Source organism: Typopeltis vanoorti, chromosome 13 (genome assembly GCF_054136105.1).
Source record: "Typopeltis vanoorti isolate ZY-2024b chromosome 13, IOZ_Tvanoo_1.0, whole genome shotgun sequence".
Lineage (NCBI taxonomy): Eukaryota > Metazoa > Arthropoda > Arachnida > Uropygi > Thelyphonidae > Typopeltis > Typopeltis vanoorti.
The window spans coordinates 51,566,020-51,586,155 of NC_143561.1; the positions used below are offsets into that span (position 1 = coordinate 51,566,020).

The following is a 20,136-nucleotide window of genomic DNA, read 5'->3' on the forward strand; positions in this document are numbered from 1 at the left end:
GTGGAAGCACAAAGTCAGGAAAACTAAAAAATTAGGGCAGATGAAGGGAAGTGTGTGTGTGTGTATATAAATGAAGAAAAAAATGCAGAAACTAGTCTCCCACACAACAATATCAAATGGAGGTAGTCAATTGAAGATGTAGCATCAGGAATAAGAGAGGAATTTTGGCATTGGTTAGTGCAACCCTGGCAAAAGTTATACGCATTAGTAAGACCTGGCTAACAGCAGATGACATAGTTACGGGATAGAATGCAATGGGTTTGCTATTTTCAGGAAGGAGAGAGTAGACAGGTGGGGTGAGGGGGGGGATTAAGAACAAGAATAACAGTCAATCAGGCAAATGGCAGTTCTTTTGAGGCAATCTAGTATGAGACTGAGGACAATATGACAAAATATAAAATTAGTTATTGCTATTAGCCAGGGGGACACCAGGGATGATGCAGAAAACATGTATCAGCAGATTAGTATAATGGGTGCAAGTCAAGTAATTATAGACGATTTCAATTTTGGAGACAGATGGAAGGAGGAAAGGTCCCATGGCAGGAAGAAAATGGAATTTATACACTTCCTGAGAGATAATTACTTGAATCAAAATGTGATGGAAGGGACTTAGGGTACAAGAGTGTTGGATCTCTTATAGGATCAGAAGATCTGTCAATAACTAAGGTGAGGCTATGTTGCCTCCAAATGGGAAGAGTGATAATGTGGTCTTGACTTGGGAGGTGGCAAAATGTAGAAATTTCACTTAAGGATATATGTGAAACTACAAGGCAAATGATTATGATATGCTAAGGAGGCAGATTAAAGGAGTACCATGGAATAAAGTCAAGGAATATCTGAAGGAAGCAATATCACATTACATACCCAAGGTCACGAGGATAAATCAGCGAGGAGTTAGATGGATGAGTAGTATCATTAAGCCTGATCAGCTGAAAAAAAAAATTGTTCAGGATATATAAGGAGAAAGGTAACTATCAAACTCATGAAGAGTACAGCATCAGGCATGAAAGATGGCCAGCATGGTGGAATGCAGAATCAGATTACGAGAAGAAATTAGCCCAGCAGGCAGAATGAAATCCCAAAGAGTTCTTATGTTATGTAGCAAACAGGAGGAAGAATGACGATGGGCAGATAACTTTAATGAGTGCTGAGGAGAGAGGTGACTAAGGCATATGAAATAATTGAGCTATAGAGTGACGTGACCACTTTGCAAGTATACATCATCCAAGTGAGGATACTGCTATGGCAAATGTGACGGGGACTGATGCGAGAATAGAGGTTGATGAATTGGAGGTATTTAGGATATTGCAGAATCTCAATGCAAATACAGTAGGATTAGATTTTACTAGAACTGTTGCATATTGAGTTAGACAAGGAAAATGGATATGCCATGATACTTTTGGATTTTGCTATGGCTTTTCACAGAATACAGCATGGAAGACTCTTACCTAAATTGGAGAACATGGGATTGGATTATAAAATATTAGTGTGGATAACAGGAGGGCTGACTAACAGATATCAAAAAGTGATATATGGTGATATGAGTCTGCAAGATTTAAGGTAACTTGTGGTGTACTACAAGCATCAGTCCTTGGCCCATTGTTATTCGATCTTTAATGACACTGACAAGGATCGGACAAGTGACATACAGCTATTTCCTGATGACACAAAAATAGGCAGGTAATCAGGAATGTAGCTGATGCAGTACTTGTATAATGATTTAAATAGAATGTGAAAAAATGGCTGTCAGTTCAATGTTAGTAAACGTCAAGTCATGAAATTTGGTGTGATGACATATCCAATGTCTTATTATATTGGTGGGATTATACATAAAGAAATTAATCATAGGAAGTTTGAGGGCCATAGATTGCACTCTGAGTTGTATTTGCAAAGAATGCAAATACAACTCAGAGGATTATGGAAATGCTGAAATGAACCTTGACATATCTCTTATGTAAAGACCTTACTCAGATAAGATCTCACTAAGATATGACATTTTTATTGTGAAGGTCTCGTTGCCTGGTTTCCATGGTGATTCTGATACAATGGAGAGTGCGTTAAAAATGATATCAGGATTGTGGAATACTAACTAAGAAGATAGACTGAGAATTTGTAGACTGCAGACACTAGCAAACAGGAGAAAGATGGGTGATATGATTGAGACTTACAAGCTTCTAAAAGGGTAATACAGGATATTAGCAGATGGAATTTTTCATTTTATAGAAGGTGAGGAAAGAATGAGAGGACATCCTTGGAAGATGAGAATGACTGCCATCAAGAAGGGATGAGAGCTAGATTTTTCTCTCAGAGTGATGCGTGATTGGAATGGATTGCCATTGGATGTTGTGTTGAATTCAAGAACAGCTGGTGTAGGTAGTATGTGACATCTCTCAATGAGTCTGACTCCTGGAGATCTCTCTTAATAATATGATTAGCTTGCATTTTATGAGAATGCGAAAGGGAATTGCCAATGCCATTGTCATTTAAGTCTTAGCTCTGGAAAAGTCCCAAGAGAAGGAGAGAAGGACAAAAATAATTCATTTGCATAAAGGAGGATCTCAATCTATGGTAGAAAATTATAAACCAATCAGTATCTCAGGAATTGCAATATCACCATTCTTGAGATAAAAAAATATTTCAGGAATGGAAATATAGGAAATAATTTGAAGAAAGATATTCAGTTGTTTGCTGATGATGCAAAGTTCGATAGGGATTAATAATCAAGCTGATGTAAGAGAGCTTGCAGGATGATTTAAATAGGCTGACAGTATCGGCAAAACATAACTGATGTCAATTTAATGAGGATATGTGTAAAGTTATGCGTTTTGAGATAAGGCATATACATCTATTCATAACTGTATTTTTTTAAGGAAATTACAACAAATTTTAGTTAATATATTAGTCTAAGTAATACTTCCAATTGCAAAATCAAACTGCCATTATATTATAATACATTATAATATATGTGCAAACAGACACTAAATAATGAAGCTAAAGCAAGTCAACTGAGAGTAAACCTCAAGTCCTAAATAGCACTCCCTAGTGGGCTAAATTGGGCATCCTTAGCTGTTCAGTGAAGTATGGAGAAAGAGCTTCCCAAATTTGGGATAGTTTCTTAAGGCAGATTCAAGGAAAAGTCTTTTGTATTTATATTTGCTGCAACAGAGTAGCTGGCCTTCTTCCAGCATATCCTATGTCAGGTGTCCAAAGCATGGTCAGCAAGTCCTGTAGTGTTGGAAATGGATATAGTCAACATCAGGATTGTTGAACATAAGGAGTATATCCAGTGGTGAGCTATGGAAATTTGAACAAAGGGCTCGCATCGTCGAGCAAAAAAAAAAAAAAAAAAAAGGGCTTAACTTAGCCCTTATAATACTTATATAGCGACTTTGTAGAGCTTCTGTCAGATATGATAATTCCTGTAGGATATCAATCATTAATGCTAGATCTTTTAAAAATTCCAAATTGAGAAGTCGGTTTAAAAAGCCCTTGTATTTATCGTTCGATGCAAAATACTTGCATAAAGCTGGGTAATTTCTCCACAAAGCAAGAGCCGTTTGTAAACTGCAAGCTGCCCATTATGGTCCAAACACATGGCCGATCTTTAAAATTTCGATATCAAGGCCTTTTGCAATCGTATTTAACTCTCGTTGATTTTTTGGTGATTGATGATAAAAAGCATATAATTAATCCATAAATATTTCAAAAAGATTTATTTCTTTAATGTTTTTTATCGAATCATCTAATGCTAAGTGTAAACAATGAGCGCAATGCCAAATCACAAAGCTGGGAAATTTTGTAGAAGTTTGATTGCAACACCTGATTTGTTTCCTAACATTACACTAGCTCCATCAGAACAAAAGGCAATGAAATGATTTTTTATATAGTTATCAGAAAATCCACATGAATTTAAAGTGGCAATTATAGTAGCATGTATACATTCCACGGTGGTATTTTCTAGTTCTACAAGATTATTAAACAAGACAAACAAGGGGCTCGCAAATTTAAGAAAAATTTAATAAAGGGCTCGCGCGAGCCCCTTATAGCTCACCACTGAGTATATCCATTTCATACACCATCACAGCAAATATAAATATGAAAGACTTTTCCTTGAATCTGCTTCTGCCGAAATAAACTACCCAAACTGCAACAAATTTGGATGCATGAAACTATCCCAATTTGGGAAGCACTCATCCTCCAACACTTCAGCCAAGGATGCCCAATTTAGCACACTGGGAGGGGGGAAGGTACACTATAAGACTTTACGCTTACTGTCAGTTGACTTGCTTCAACTTCATTACTTAGTGTAGTGCCTGCTTGCAAATGTCATATTTCATTGTGTTCACTGATGATGGCAATTTGACTTTGCTGAAATACTGGAAGCATTAAATTTATTTTAGTTAATATATTAGTGTGTCTTTCCTTAAAAAAATGCAGTGATTAAAAGCTGTACTACATTGAAGGAATTGTACTCCAGGAAATTGATGAAGCCAGGGATTCGGGGGGGGGGGGGGGGGTAATAGTAGTAGTAGTAGAAGACAGAGTTGAGAACGCACCAACAAGCAGAGATAAGGGAGTTAACATTTTTCTTTATAAAGCCTTGAAACAACCACATCTGGATTACTGTACACAGGTCATATTACCTAGGTTTCTTGGGAATAAGGATCCAAAGGCAACAAATTTGGAAGTGATCAAGATGGTGAGTGGAATTCTTCCTATGAGGATAGACTGAAGGTTTGTGGGTTGCAGAAATTGACTGACAGGCAAAAAAAGAGGGGGATATGATAGAGACGTTTAAGTTACTTAAAGGATTTTATAGAGTAGTTGGTTAGTGCTTGGCATGATGTTTAGGTCTCTCTCAATGAGTCTAAGGACTCCTGGAGTTGCCCATATATTATTATATATGGGTCACCATAATAATATTATGGTGACCAGATCTGAATACAGAAATCTACATGAAACTTAAAAACCTTACATCATAGAGTGGCTTATTAGTATCTTATATCACCTTGAGTGTGTGTCCCTTTCATATTACTGTAGCAGCTTTCTAACCTTTATAAGTTTTGTAGTGTGTCCCCTGAACTTCAACTCACTATTCACTAACATCACCAGATCCTCACCTCTTGAATTGAAACTCTACTAATAAATTACCCTCCATCCTATCTCTTCTTGTCAAAGTACATGCCTTCATGCTTAGCAATATTGAACTGATATTCTCATTCATTTTCTCAAAGTGCCAACTTATATTCAAATCCTCTTGTAGCAACATTGCATCAGAGCTCAATGACATTATATAATTTGGTATCATCACCAAACAACTGAATATCTCCTCTTAGTTTCTATCACCCAAACCAGCCTTGTATCCAACACTGACTATATATTCCTCATACTACTCAATTTCAACAATTTGTCATGCAGTATTCCATTGAACACCTTTGCAAAAAAAAAAAAAACTATAAGCATCTGCTCTGTGTAATATAGTGGTCACGCTATTACAAGACCCTCTCCGCCTCACTTTAAAAAGCTGTTGCTTCCTTCTGGAAATCCAATTTTGTATTTATATCTCTAATCAGTCTCTTTGACACCTTCACCACATCATTTCTGATACAAAAATTGCTTATAGCTACCTTGACTGACTTGGATGGTCCCAATGCAGTGGTAGTCCACGTGTTAAACTTAAGTGCTGGAAGAAACTAATGTTAGAGGCATAATGGAGTTTAACAACACTGAGAAAGGATTCAAAATATTCTTCCAATATTTTTAATACCTTCTCAGTACTGTTTCATCACTATTAAGCCTCTAATATGCACTGGTTGTATTTTTGTCCTCCTTTCATCTTCAGGTGTTCCTATTGCCAGATGCATCTTAAGTGACCAAGTCAAGGGCAGTATTAGCTCCTTTGTAAACTTCCATAATCAATGTGGTGATATCCCATTCAGTCCTGCAGCCTTACTAAAAAACAGGCTTATTTAAAATTACAAACACATCGCTTTGATGAATTATCATTATTATTATTATGTGACACCTCCAAGGAATCCAAAGACTCATTGAGGGAGGGCACTTACTCTACAACTCTCCATCTCCACCACTCAATCCACCAACTACAGCAAACTGCAACTACCATCATCTACACCAACACCATCTACTGCCCATCACCACCACTAGTATTTTCATAGACAATCACAAACATCCATGCCCACAGCAGGATTCGAAATCGCAGCTGTTTGGCTGGAGAGCAGATATGCTAACCACTCGGCCAACCAGGCTGGCAATTGTCTGTCTCTACTCTTTCATCTGAATTACATTCATTATTACTCCAAACTTCCTAACATGAAACACTGAAAAGATACTCACTGAACATTTCTACTATCTCTTCTTCTTCTGCAGCTTGTCCCACTTAAGTATGATTGCTGTTTGTAGTGAGTCTCCTCCAAATACTCCTATCTTGGGCTGTAACCACATCCAAGTTCTTCATCCTCAAGTCCTCCTCCACCATTTCCCTCCATTTCTTCTTTGGCTGCCCACGCTTCCTCCTCCTCCTCCCCTGCACATCCATCTGCATGACCTTTCTTCCCACATACTCGCCCTCCCTCCTCATCACATGATCAAACAATTTCAACCTTGCCTCCTGTATCTTTGCTCCTAAGTTCATAACTTTCACTGTTCTTCTTGCATAGTCATTTCTCAGACGATCCTTTCTGGTCACATCGCACATCCACCTAAGCATTCTCATCTCCACTACCTCCATCCTGCTGATGTTATTTTTCCTCAGGGTCACACAGTTTCCATAGCATATGTCATAGCTGGTCTCACTACTGTCCTGTAGATTTTGCCTTTTAGATTCATTGGCACCCTCTTATCACATAGCACTCCAGCAATCTCTCTCTCTCCAGTTTCTCCAACCTGCTTGTATCCTGCATCCCACTTCCTTCTCAGCTTCTCCGTCCTCTTTCACTGTTGAACCTAAGTATCTAAAGTAACTGACCTTCCTAATGACATTTCCTTCCAGATCTGTCTCCCAGCTGCGATCCACTTTGCAACACATATACTACGTCTTACTTCTGCTCAGTCTCATACCTCTCTCTCTCCCCCAGTACTTTCCTCCAACTTTCCAATTTAGCTGCTACTTCTCTTGATTCTGCACACAGCATGATGTCATCCGCATATAACATAGTCCAAGGCGCATCTTCTCTCACCTCCTCCATCACAATATTAAACAGACAGTTCTAGGGTACTATGTACAATGGCTTAAGACAAATAAACCCTTGATGCAAGCCAACTGTCACTTGAAAACTTTCTGTCTCTCCCAGGCAGGTCTGAACTCTTGTCTTCACATTTCTGTACATCTCATGCACCAGGCTGACATATTTCTCCGGTACCTTCTTCTCCCTCAGACAAACTTCTTGCCTTGGTACTCTATCATACGCTTTCTCTAGATCAATAAACACCAGATGTAGCTCCCGTTGCTTCTCTCGAAACTTTTCCATCATCTGCCATAACCCAAAAATAGCATCTGTCGTCGATTGACCAGGCATGAAGCCAAATTGCTCCTTTGCAATCTCCACCTCCTTCCTCAGTCTTCCATCAAGAATCCTCTCTAGGATTTTCATTGTGTGGGACATCAACTTTATTCCTCTGTAATTTTTACAGTCTTGTGCATCCCCTTCACCCTTGTAGATGGGGACAAGAGTACTTTCCCTGGGTATATTTTCCTGTTGACAAACTTTTATTAACAGGTTCCACAGCAGGTCAATTCCATCTCCCCCCAGTGCCTTCCATGCCTCCACTGGGATCCTGTCAGGGGCCCACCGATTTTCCATTCTTCATCCTCTTTATGGCCACCTTCACTTCCACTCTACTAATGTTCTGCACCATCCCCTCATAAGGCTGCCTATCTTCTCTGTGAGTCCTTGCATTTTCTTCTTTCAAAAGCCCTTCAAAGTATATTCTCCATCTGTTTCTTATATCCACATCCCTTCTTAATGCCCTTCCTCCATAGTCTTTGATCTTCCTCATATGTAAAATGTCCTTTGATGCCTTATTTCTATATTTTGCCAATCGATAAATTTTTCTGAACATTTCCACTATATCCTCTGCAAATCAACAGCAACTAAAATCAGTCTTTCATACTCATCCTATCTTCTACTAGCAATGTAACTGTAGGACTCTCTACAACTTTGCTAACTCAACCAATCCTTTATACATGCAAATTTCTTCTTCTTCACTCTCCTGGCTTGTGCTTTATATACAACTGTTGCATATCTCTTCTTTATATCTGCATCCTTTTTTCACATCCTTATCTTCTACAGCTACATAATTTCATGATTCATCCATTTCATCCCAGCCACACGGAGCCTCCTCAGCTCAGCAGATGATAAAGGCTTTTCAACTGAAGGTGAGTTAACTAATCTTGTATGGTAGTAGTGAGATTTTCCCTTCCAAGAAAAGTAGGTTTTTCTGCCTGCAAAACAGACAAATCAGGTGAAGAGCACAAGGAATTAATAATACCAACAATACACTGGTCTCAGCCTTAGTTGCTTTAGCCATAACTTCAAATAGCCCCCCCCTCACACACCACACTATCCTTTTAAGTCCGGAATACAGAAATTAAGCCAATATTTCTATATAAATTACAGAAAATTATAGCCATTCTGTAATGTGCCTTAGAACACTATGGAGGTATCATGTAATAATAAATATTGATCACCAACAAACCTCTATCATTTGTTATCAGATGGGTAAAAAATTGCATTCCTTTTTCAAGATTTTATAAGGATACATTTTATTAAAACTTATGCTATTACTTCCACATCACCCAAGAGAGAAATGGCTATGTATTCACTAAAATATTTCTTAATAAGCTGCCAATCAATGACAATGGAAACCTCTTGTGCTGTTCATGAAATATATACAGTTTCTATTTTTATAAACTGGACAGTTTGTTGATATGATATGGCTAAAAGTTAAGTATATGCTGGCATGTAAAAGAGTTAAGACGCTTTTTATGCTATTGGAATTATGCTGAAAAAAAAACTATATTCTAGTATTAGATAATCAATAATTATATCAAATTCCAAACAAATTGCAAATATAATCTATGAACAGAAAATTCCATACAAAAAAAAAAAAAAAAAGTGTTGGCTATTATTTTCAGTTTTAAATCGACTTTCAAAGACTCCTTTGTATTGCAAAATATATATATATAATGGAGAATAAATCAGGGTGATATACCATAAACTTAAATCACTTGAACAAAAATCCTTGCACATTCTAAATTTCATGTAAGTAAAATATGGAATGCCGTTAACTTTAAGAAAGGTTGCCAACATAAATTCATTTTCAAAAGAATGGCAAAAATACTTTCACAGCACACACAAATAAACAAAACAACAACAAAAATAAATAAATAAGATACTTACTAAAGTTAACACCGTCTGATAAGTGATAAACTTTACAATTTCAAAGGGATATGCAACATTCCACCATCACCCTGTATTTGTGTCAACACAAAATACCAGCTGTCGTTTCTCTACAAACAATTTTTTTTACAAAATATTACACACAAGCAAAAACTAGTTCACATACCAAACGCGAACTAAACAAAATATGAAAACGTATTTCAGCTGTCTCAATACTGTTCTTAGGAATACCGTCAGTGACACCTGTGAAATTAAACTGCGAATACCTCTACCATACAACTTCTTGGTTGCATCGCAACTTTATAAAGTGTACTCTGAATAAACAAACATTTGGATGGCAATCTTTAATTCAGATTCTAAGTATAAAACTGGAAGCATATACAATATATATTAGGAAGTTTTTTCTCTTATCAAAAAGTAAAAAGTTTTTTTTTTCGAAACACTTGGTTATCCATTAAATTATACTTGACAAGAAATTATATTCTTATGTAATCCTTTATCCAGTGTAAACAACCAAAAGTTGGTGCTTAAAGTATCTTCATGCGCAAACTTTCTTTGCTTACTTGGATAAAGGATTATACAAAAATATAATTCCCTGGCAAGTATAATTTTATTTGTAACCAATTAAAAATAAATAAATAAAAAATTTCTACAACTATCTCTGATCCAGCGTATTTTAATAAAATGATAAAAAAAAAATTATTACTTGTATAAGAAATTATATGAACGCTGCATTCATTCAACTTTGATATCTGCATGGTGGTGGATCAGATGAATGTGGAACTTGGTGATTCATTCATTATAATCCTTATGATTTTGGGTTGGAGACCTCTTCATAGAAAAAGTACCTGCTGTTAATTGCTAGATTTACTCTCTTTCTCTTCTTTCCCCCTCTTCTCTGTAATTTTATTTTCTTCTCTCTCTCTCACTCACTCACTCTCTCAACTTAGAATTGACGAGTGCACTACCAACTACAGTTGGGCAATAAGAAAGTCTACAGTTTAGAAGTCTACGTATTTTTTTCACACGAAATTCCACGGCACTGCAGGTCGAAATTGAAAGGCCAACAGCCATCCCAAAATTCACATGGACCACAGTCCCGCTTTACCAACAAAGTTGCTCAGATTTAACCAAGAAAACAGATGAGGAACACGAGTTGGAATACAGTCAGACAAAATGGAAGTTGATTACCGCGCATTCACTAAATATTTGGACGATAAAAACAGTCAATACCATATGTTCTATCTCTCTCTATATAAGAACCTGTGTAGCTCAGTGGATGTGGCGTTTGCACACCACCGCGCTAGGCCGCACGAAGGAAGTCTTGGTTTCGAGTCTAGTCGGCGACTAGAGGAAACTAAATCCTACACAACTGATTAACTACGCAAACAAGACGGCAAAAAACCGCCAAAACCACCCTAGTACCAAAACGAACTTCCCTACACAAAAAATTATCAAACTACCTTACACCCAAAACACATACAAAGCCTACAAATACATCTTCAAACATACTGACTACAAACTGGTATTCACCACAAGCCAAAAACTGGCAAACCTCCTAAAACCCACCAAACCTCACACACAAAAAGATATATTTGAACAGCACAATGTAGTCTATAAATTTCCCTGCCAAAAAGACTGTGACATCACCTACACAGGTTCCACCATCAGGCCTTTATGGGCAAGACTACAAGAACACTTCCGTGACTGTAACATCCCTATTCCTGAACATTTAAACACTAAAAAACGCAACATTAAAAAGAAAAATCGTATACAAAGCACAGGAAAAACGGAAATAGCTGTTCACGCCCTTGAACAAAAACACACCCCGCAGATAGACAAGGCCATCATAATAGACAGACAAGACAATGAAACAATGCTCAGAATATCGGAAACAATAGCTATAAAGTGTGACGCGAACTCGATCAACGTACACAGGCCCTACATAATCTCCGAGGTTTGGAAGCTTCACAACATTAAATTGAGGTCACAATCCCGACCAATAGGAGACAACACAAACACCTCTGAAGCACCCACCCGACCTGACATAGCTTCCACTTTCCCAATATGTTCCGATGATGACCACGAATAGTCGAAACGGTCCACACCCCGTCAACTACCTTTCCCCTTCCCCCTCCCTATTTTAAAAAATTAACCCTTTCACTTTTTCCCCACCCTATATAAAAGTATATGTTTCTATATATTACGGAAAAAAAACCAGGTTTTTCTAACTTATTCTACCAAACTGCCTACCCCCCACACACACACACACTCTGCAGTTCTCGACATCGCAGACAGAGGAAAAGCCACAACACCCAGAAAAAGGTATGTGCAATTTTCTATTCCTTAAGCTACATATACTTTTTAGTACATCTACACTCATAATGCCCTAAGAACCCATGAGTAAATAGCCAATGACATTTAAACAGGGGTACTCCTAAACTGAAGCAGGCAAAATAGCTGTAATTATAATAGACTAGAGGAAATTTTTCTAAGCCTTTTTTTGACCGGTTCCCGACCGGTAGTCGATCTCTGGCACGGGCAAGCAGGTTTTTCCTCCCGGAAACTCGAGTTTTTCGTCCTGTAAATTCAAGAAAATCGACCGTAGAACCCACATTATTTTTTCAGACATTAAATATATTGTGTTAGGGTTAGAGACCACGAGATGGCGGCACATTTGAGCCGTCTCTCTTCACTGCGTACCGCTTAATTAGTGATAGCCTTGGGCCATCTGTCTCTGATTGGGTACCAGTGGAGATTGAACTGCCCACTCAGTCTCCAAAAGTTAGATAGGGCTAAATGGCCTCGCCTACTCCCGTATATACGGGAATAAAAAGGCGTTAGCTGATTTTTTTTTTCTCTCTATATATATAAAAATTAAAAAATGAAGGTGGTACTGTGCGGTATATGAGAACCCATAACCATTGAGGAAGGCAAAAGAGACCTCCAAAACTGAAGTGTTAAACTCTGTTATCTTAAAGTTAGCCGTTTGTTACGAGCAGATAAATGACAATACCTCTTGTGCGGATGGAAATCTGCAAATACTACTGAAGATCTACGATCTAAAAACTGTCTATCACCTGGCTACAAAACCAGAAACATTATGACGAAAATCATCAATGCCACCAATGGCAAAACTCGGCCTCTTGGAGCACTGCCGCACGGCCATATCGTACGTGTAAAATGTCGAGGAAAACCACGTACGGGCTTCCAGAAACAAATTTAAAAAAATAGAACCAGCTAAATGCAGCAAAAATGGCAATCACATCCTATTAACCATATAAGGTCCAAATAATACTTGGCTACTCAACCACAAATAAAAAGAAAACCAAACAGCAGCAACTAATACAGACATCTACAGAAAATGATGACAATAACCCCAAACAAAAAAAAAGCAAGCGCCTATTACGCGGAGGAGGTTGCGTCGAAACCATCAGAAAAAATTCGAACCAATCCAGCAGAGCTGCAGTTATAATCGCCACTTTGGGCGAGATGTTCATCGAGCACAGCAAAGCAAACCTCAACCAAGACTCCAAGAACAAGTTTGTAAGACATACACAAGCCATTCTTACTGCACAAGTCGATGGTCAACAAAAGTAGAAGGCCAGTTGTCAACAGAATGCGCACTAGAACTGAAACGGTCTAGAAAATAACTAGACCGTTTTCTAGTTCATACATGTTCCCGTGCTGAAGTAATTCTTAAAAATTAATCACGCCTCAGACCGATAAACCAAGGGCCAGGTACTGTGTTCTACACCTGAATTATATATCCAACGCCAGAGTAGGAGGATAGGGCATGGCCATCTTTGACAAACACAACGAAAGAAAGTTTTCTTTCCTTGTGTTCTATTATCCTGTATATAACTCGAAAAACAGTAACTGAAAGTAGACTTAAATGAAATTCTAGACACAAACCAAGCAGAGTCAGTAGCAGCAGCCCCAAAGATCAACCACAGAGAAGAGCAGAACTATAAACCGAAACGATATAACTGTTAATGACTTTGTGGCTCCTGGGATTTCGAGATTTTGGGACATACAGAACCTACACATTACAGCCTGGCAGAATATCCTGATGTCCATGATATACCGATATCATAAAACATACAAATATGTACTAATTACAAATACGTACGATGGACAACTTCACCTCTGCCCCAAATCAGTTTCACTTAACTGGGCTCACAACAGGAAAATATCCTGGATCGGCTCCAAATTTTGAACTGGACAAAACAAACGACCTCTACATGGTGTACCGACCGTCAACTGCATGAGGAAAAAATCGATCAGTCGATTTCGACTTTGGATGTGTAGATAACAACTGAATTAATTACTGCAATGCTGACTAATGTGCCACGCACGAAATGTGAGCGACTTCCCGAGGACAATAACATTCTCATCTATGTAAGAGCATGGATGAGATCAGGCGTCAAAACCACAGAATGATAGTCCTAGAATACTGAAAAAAGCTCAACGTTACGATGGAAGTTAGATATGTTCATAAAAAAACTATCAACATCATCAATGGGAGACAAAATGCCAGATCTTAAACACAGACCACCAGTGAATGACCACACTTTATGCACTGGCTGTAAATGCCTCGCATCAATCAATGTGAATGTGTTCTTTACCACAAGGAAAGATGAAGCCTTTACCGACAGCCTGGGGAACACAGTGTAGTCCAAATTACATCCACACATAATTAGCCATAATTAGTGTGAATAAAATACACACCCAAATACACTAAAATGCACAGACCACTGAAATTCCCATCCAACCGGCATCGACCGCTGAAGTACATAAAATCGTCACGAAACTTAACAATAGGAAAGTGCCAGGCCCAAGAGGAATTTCTAAAAAAATATTCAAACACTTGGCTCACAAAGCCGCAATGCACATTTTTGCTCTTATTAAAACAATAATAAGATATCACTACTTTCCGACACGATGGAAATAGTTGACATAATCATAATCCCAAAAATCAAGAAAAATAGCACAATTCCCAGAATCGACCAATCAAAAGGCTCTCCTACCTATGAAAAATAGCTGAGAAGATAATGCTAACAAGTCTATTAAAAGTTCCTAGAGAAGTAAATCTCATCTCTAATGAGCAATTAAGATTCCACACGAGCCCTCACACAGAATAACTTCTCAGGATTACAGAAAAATCTGCGTACGATAAAACTGTAAGCAGCAAAGACACTTCCTGGATGTTATTATTATCATTATTGTTACGGGTTATTCCAAGGAGTCCATAGACTCAGCGAGGGAGGCCTTAAACATGTTATTAACTCTCCAACATTTGTGCAGTATCTGTCATACTTTGCTTTGAACTCGTTCACAGGCATGGCACCCACAACAGATTCCGGCAACTTATTCCACATATTCACAACACTCCAAGCAAAAAAACCTAGTTCTAACACCCTTACTAACTACACTAGTTTCCATGGATGGAAACTAGTTCACCACCATCACCACACCTGTTCTGAAAAATTTCATCTGAATTAATCTTGTAAAAAACCCCTCAGTAATTTGAATGTTTCAATCATATCACCCCTTTGTCGTCTATCAGCCAGTTTATGTGACCCACAAGATGGTAGCAGTTCATTCCATGGACCTATTACCATCTTGGTCATTCGCCAATGGATCCTCTCCTCCTCATCAAGAAACCCTAGTTCCAAATCTGTGCGCAATAGTCAAGATTGGGTCTTATCAAGGCTCGATAAAGAGGAAAATGAACCTGCTTGTCTCTGCTCGTCAAAATATTCTTCAGTAACCAAGTAATCTGATGAGCTGCTTTAGCCAGTTTTGCTATGTGCCCCTAAACTTTACCTCCCTATACACTAACACTCCCAAGTCTTGGGCTTCATCAATTTCCTCTACTACAGTTCCACCGGTGTGGTATACAGCTGGTAATATGCTCATCCCAGATGTATAACCTTATCCTCTGTCACATATCTGTCACATTAAACTGATATCCATTCTCCTTTTCCCAGTCTGCCAATCTGTCCAAATCATCCTGCAAAATTTTGCATCATTTGTATTAACTATTGTTCTTCCCAACTTTGCATTATCGCAAATAACTGAATAGTACTTCGCAGATCCTTTCCTATATCCTTAATGTATGTATAAGCCTAGAACAGAACCCTGCGGCACGCCGCTAGTCACAGGACTTCTTTGGGCTCTTCTCATGAATTAACTACTCTCTAACATCTTTCCATCAAGATCTATCTCTCCATCTCACAAACCTAATCTATCCCCATGTGCTGCAGTTTACTGAAGAATTCCATGAGGTATCCTGTCTAACGCCTTTGCAAAGTCTAGCAGTATCACTGTAAGCCCATTGTCTTTATCCAACTCAGCTGTCATTGTATTATAAAACGTCAGCAATTTACTGAAGAATGACCTACCCTTCACGATACCATGCTACCCCATAGAATATCCCAATCCATTTATCCATTCCTGTATATTTCTCTTGATCAACTTCTTCAATTCTTTGACAACTCTTTATATGCTGATCGGTCTGTAATTTGTACATCAGTCTTGGAGCCTCGTTTTTATGTAATGAAACTATTAGCCCCAACTTTCCATCCCCTCGGGACTAACACAGAGCTCAGAAGTAGATTAAACTGTATAGTCAAGGGTACTGACTATTCCCTCGCCGCTTTACGTAAAACTCGAGTTGATGTAGCATAAAATTCCACAGCTGTATTCACATTAAGGTTCTGTGATATGCAAAGCATCTCTATTTCATTTACCTCAGTTTCTGTATAAGCCTTTGGCTCTCATGTTCCTGCAATATGACCACCTGGATGATATATTCTTGCAAAGTGTTTACTTAGTACTTCTACTATTTCGATTAATTCAGTTAATATCCTACCAATAGTATTCCTTAAAATCATTCTGCCATATATATATTCTTTCTTTTACTTGCAGCACATCAAAAACTGTTTGGGTTCTCTTTGGCCTACATTGCTAACTCCCTTTCATATTCTGCTTTCCTCTTTCTTACCACACTAGTTACCCTTCTGGCATCTGCCTTGTACTGTTCATGTGCCTGCATGTCACCTTTCTCCTTCAGTTCCTTCCATAATTGTATTCTTTTTCCCCAGCTCCAACTTGATTAATTCTTCTGAGTCTAGGTATGAATCTGCCATTATCTCCTCAATAACTCCTTTACGAGTCTGTGTAGCTCAGTTGATGTGGCGTTTACACCCAACGGCGCTTGACCGCACGAAGGAAGACTTTGTTTCGAATCTAGTCGATAAGAGGAAATTTTTCTAAGCCTTTTTCGACTGATTCCCGAGTTAGTCGATCTCTGGCACGGGAAAGCGGGTTTTTTCTCCCGGAAACTCGAGTTTTTCGTACCGTAAACTCAAGAAAATCGACCGTAGAACCCACATTATTTCATACATTAAATATATTGTGTTAGGGTTATGGACCACGAGATGGCGGCACTTGTTGAGCCGTCTCTCTTCACTGCGTACCACTTAATTAGTGATAGCCTTGGGCCAGCTATCTCTGATTGTCTGCCAGTGGAGATTGAGCTGCCCACTCAGTCGCCAAAAGTTAGATAGGGCTAAACGGTCTCGCCTACTCCCTATATACGGGAATAAAAAGGCATTAACTGAGAACACTCCTTTACTACATCCCATGCACAAACAACATCCAGTCTTTTTAGTTTTACAATGCCATGGCACCAATCCAAGCATTCTCTCTTTTTTTCCCTGTGCCAAGGTAAGAGTACCTCCTGCACCTCCTCTCATGAAACTTGGATGGGAAGGATATCAATGCTGCTTGTTCTCTACTCAGAAACTATATAACAGAGGCAATGACTGGGTGTATTAAAAAGGTCAGGAAATTAAATAAGGTAGAGATAAAGTGGATTACTAAAGAGGTGGAGCATGTATTCTCGACGAAAAAGGACATTATGGTGCTAGCAAAAGTTGCGTGACAATAATTAGTTAAATGAGGAGTACAAAGAGCAAGCTAGGAAGGTGTTCGCTTTGTAAGGGTGACAGAAGTATGGATAGCAGTTAGCAAATGAGGCTATAATAAATCATAAGAAGTTTATATATATATATATATATATATAGAAAGTTTTTTACCTTGGGTAAAATATATGTTAAAGATACCAAGCTATTTTAAATATAAACCTGGTTTTTTACACCATTTCCCAAATAAGCAAACAAGTCAGTCAAGTTTGTGCCTGCAAGTTTAGCTGACCCTGCACGTAGTGCAAGTCAAGGCAACTCCTGGTAAAGGGAGTATAAGCTCTGATCACTATTCTTAATATTTACCCTTAATGCAAATCACATCTCCTGGAGGAGATGAATGATGTTATGTATTAAAGGTAAGGGCCACTACCCAGACCGGTTTCAACCTTTATTGAGGTCTCGTCAGTGGGAGCCAGGCTAAGAAATACTAAGTTTTAAGTAATACAGAGCTTATATTTTAGCAAAACAAGTTACCATAAGGTGTTTTGACCTTATTAAATAAAAATCTCAGGATGAGAGATAGATGTAGAAAGTTTTGTACCTTAGGTATAATATATGTTAACGATAACAAGCTATTTTAAATATAAACCTGGTTTTTTACTCCATTTCCCAAGTAAGCAAACAACATATCAGTAAAGTTTGTACCTGCAAGTGTTGCAAGTTTAGCTGACCCTCCTGAGATTTTTATTTAATAAGGTCAAAGCACCTTATGGTAACTTGTTTTGATAAAATATTTATAAGCTCTGTATTACTTAAAACTTAGTATTTCTTAGCCAGGCTCCCACTGACGAAACCTCAATAAAGGTCGAAACCGGTCTGGGTAGTGGCCCTTGCCTTTAATACATAGCATCATACAACTCCTCCAGGAGATGTGCTTTGCATTAAATATTAAGAATAGTGATACAGAGCTTATACTCCCTTTATCAAGAGTTGCCTTGACTTACACTACGTGCAGGGTCAGCTAAACTTGCAACACTTGCAGGTGCAAAGTTGAGTGACTTGTTGTTTGCTTACTTGGGAAATGGAGGAAAAAACCAGGTTTATATTTAAAATAGCTTGGTATCTTTGGCATATATATAAATTAGCAAGATCTCTCAGCCCCAAACTAGCTATCAGAAAACTTCAAAGCAGTATTCATACATTGGAGAAATGGCTGATGGACTGGAGGATCCAAGCAAACACATAGAAAAGTTCAGCCATACTGTTCACTAAAAAGAAGTTACAGACCAAGGAAAACATACACCTGCTAGTAGTCAAGATTCCATGGCAGAGCGAAGTCAAATATCTCGGCGTGATGCTTGACAAAAAACTCCAATTCACCAGTCTTCTAAAACACATAAGCGGAGATATCCAAAGTAATCGCGCAGCTCTCCGCCATGATCAACAGAAGAAGCAAACTGGATATTCGGAACGTCACTTACGCATCTCCTGCATGGAACCGTACCTCAAATACAAATATTCAAAAGCTGCAGAGAATACAGAACAAATGCCTGAGAATGATTCTGGATGCCCCATGGTTTATTAGTAATTCCCAGATTAACAGAGAAGTCAACATTCTCTACATGACATCCCTCTTCCATGACCTAGCAGAAAAGTCCTTCACCAACACAAACAATCATCCAAACCCGCTGACCAAGCAGGCTTCAGGCTACAATGAAGCAAAATTCTACAAATACAAAAGACCCAGTCAATTCTATGCTCAGCTGAACACAGCTAATCTCACTGCCCTTCAGGACGAGCTTAAAGCTCAATAACTCTCCACTGAACCTCTCAGACAAAGGGAATATGAAAAGCATTTATGCTTCACCCATGAAATCAGTAACGTTCTGCGTGTATGTAAGCAGCAAACGTTTGTAAGTAATGAGGAAACGTGGAGACGTAAGCAAATCTTACTGCAGGCAAAGAGTTGGGACTTAGAGGGTTGGTGCCAATATTGCGGAAACAGCCGCAATTGTTGGTTGCTCCCATACTATTGTATCAAGGGTCTACCAGGACTGGAATAACCAGAGAGAACTGGTTAACCATAAACAGACATCCAGCAGAATGGCTCACATTGGTAAGCCACATATGTTGATCATAGATTTAAGTGTCGTGTGTCACGACTGGTGTATATGAGCAATGACAAGCAAGTCGCACAGCTCACCCACCAGTACACAGTGGGTGAGCTGTGTGACTGTCGATTTCCACATGCACTATACTCCATGCCTTGCTTCGCCTGGCGTTCCACAGCGGGAGACCAAAAAGGGTACCCATGATGATGGTTAGGGATCGCAAACAACGCTTCGCATGGAGCAAGGAACATCGAAATGCCCACCCCCCCGACAGATAGCAGAAGGTCGCCTGGAGTGATGAGTTCGGTTTCCGAATCCACCTGGCAGCCATGATGATTGCTGGCCGGGTTCGCAATTGACGTAAACAACATGAAGCCCTATCCCATGGTTGCATATTTATTTCTGACAAGCATTAGGTCCGTTGATTAAATGTCAGTAGTAGACCAGCCACTTTGAACAAGATCAAGATAAGATAAGGAATCGTGACGTAATTGGTTGTTCATCTGATGACCTCATGAGATTGGAATGTTAGGAAATTTCCTGTGGGCATATGTGTCAGTGACGTGAGTTCTTGTGTTCTGGTTCGCGTATGGAATTACGGGTGATGTTAGCGATAAGGTTTCGTGTCGTGATTGGTGGTGGTGCAGTTCCGACAAGATCAAGTTCAAGAGA

The 20,136-nt window shown here is 38.7% G+C and overlaps 1 protein-coding gene across 3 annotated transcripts in view; it reads right to left on the reverse strand.

Moving 5' to 3' along the window:
* ORMDL (sphingolipid biosynthesis regulator orosomucoid 1-like) overlaps positions 1-20,136 on the reverse strand; it is a 150,430-nt gene that overhangs the window by 42,562 nt on the left and 87,732 nt on the right. Inside the window, exon 1 of one of the 3 annotated variants that reach the window (XM_090402388.1) lies at positions 9,420-9,658. The exons of the other annotated variants lie outside the window; for them this stretch is intronic. The gene's annotated coding sequence lies outside the window, so the exon portion shown is untranslated. Of the gene's footprint in view, positions 1-9,419; positions 9,659-20,136 lie in introns of those variants that run through there. 3 annotated transcript variants of the gene reach the window in all.